The sequence below is a fragment of the Erythranthe guttata genome, chromosome 11 (assembly GCF_056151865.1).
Source record: "Erythranthe guttata isolate IM_541 chromosome 11, IM_541, whole genome shotgun sequence".
Classification (NCBI taxonomy): domain Eukaryota; kingdom Viridiplantae; phylum Streptophyta; class Magnoliopsida; order Lamiales; family Phrymaceae; genus Erythranthe; species Erythranthe guttata.
Window position 1 is genome coordinate 12,862,215 of NC_142543.1, and position 1,909 is coordinate 12,864,123.

Genomic DNA, 1,909 nt, shown 5'->3' on the forward strand with positions numbered 1-1,909 from the left:
CCTTTTCAGAACGTTTCTGATCGAGGTAAGCCTTGCAGTTGCGTCGCCAATGGCCCTTCTTTCCACAATGATGGCAAGCGTCATCAACTTGCTTGGTGACCTTGTCATTCTTCATTCCGCTCGACTCGCCCTTCTCAAGTTTCTTGCTCGGGCCGAAACTTCTTTCTTTCCTTTTCTTCTGGATATAACCTTTCTTCACAGAAGGAGCAACTAGGAGAACAGATTTCTCCTTCTTGATCGTGGACTCATAGCTGACCAACATGTTCAACAACTCATCCAATGGTGGATCGAGCTTGTTCAATGGTAAGTTCACTATGAACGATTCATAGGAACTAGGAAGGGACAGTAGGATCAAATCCACCGAGAGCTCGGCCGCGAGGGTGACATCAAGGCTCACCAACTTCTCAAGGAGAGTGATCATCTTGAGACCGTGCTCGTGGACCGAAGCCCCTTCACGCAGCCTCATGGTGATCAACTCCTTGGTAGCTGAGTACCTCGATGCCCTAGTATTCTCACTGTACTTGCTTTCAAGATGATGCTTGATATCATAAGCATGCACGTGAGACTCATACTTCCTCGCGAGCTCTGGCACCATGGATGCTAGCATGTAGCACCTCGCATGGAGGTCGTCCTTCTTCCATGCCTCGAAAGTGGCAGTCTCGTCAGCAGTAGCAGTCGCAGGGAGAGCAGCGGGGGGACGTTCATTGAGCACATAGCGACGCTCCTCGACTTGGAGCACAAGTTTCAGATTGCGAAGCCAATCCAAATAGTTTGGACCGGTGAGTTTGTTTTGGTCGAGGATAGAGGAAAGGGGATGTTTGGACATTGTTGCTGAGAAAATTTTAAGAAGACAATAATTAGAGTTTAGTTCGTAATAATCGTTACAATTAAAATTTTGGACTTTTATGTTTTAATTGTTCTCCCACTAATTTTATCGAATTCCACCACCCTCTAGCAGACAATCGAGAAAACTTATTTTTCTTTAATGGGCTTTAGGTCCAATAGCGCTAATGTAACCCGTAGTTAATCTATCCCGATTACATAAGCCTAAAGGTAGAGTACTATCAATCACATCACTATGTGACCCTAAAGTTCGATTTACCTCACACTTGATAATGACCAAAGTTAATCTAGCGAATATCAAAATCTTCGTGTGTCAAGTCTAGCCTACCAATGTTGAAATGTCACAGATCCAACTATATCAAACTAATGCAATCCATGGTTAATCTAGCCGACCACATTAATCCAATATAATTTTATCTATGACCGTATCTCCATCTAATGTCAATTAAATTACAGCTTATCCCACAATAGCACTCCTCGCTAACACGGCTTACTGCACTATTATGAGAGGCTACACATAATTTAATTGTTGGTAGAAGGAAAGAAAAATTCAACAATTTGGTTTTTCTTTATAGCTTGATAATTATTCTTGATTAAGAATGAGGGATTTTATTTATTAAATCTTATTAGCTCATCGGAAGTTTTAGGTTATGATCGTTTGTGATTCCTACAACTATGTTCTCTAGGTATGTGGAAACGCATATTGATCCTAAGAGAGACATACGATCATCATCGTACATAATCACAATTATTCATCTCATGAATTAATTAATTAATTAATACGATTAACTGCAAATATAATTAACGGACTCCCTTCATTCATAAATCAATCAAATAAGAATGAAGTCCATTAATTATTTGCCATTTAATTTGTGTTCCATTAATTAAACTAATTTAACGATTAAATTAAATAATTAACCAACACTATTCTTTGAATTCAAATTAAATTAATGGATCAATTATCTAATTGGGTTTAATTGATAAATAATTTCAAAAATTAAAAATCAATTAATTTTAATATTAATATCACCCAATTTGATAACACCAAAAATTCAACAATTCAACA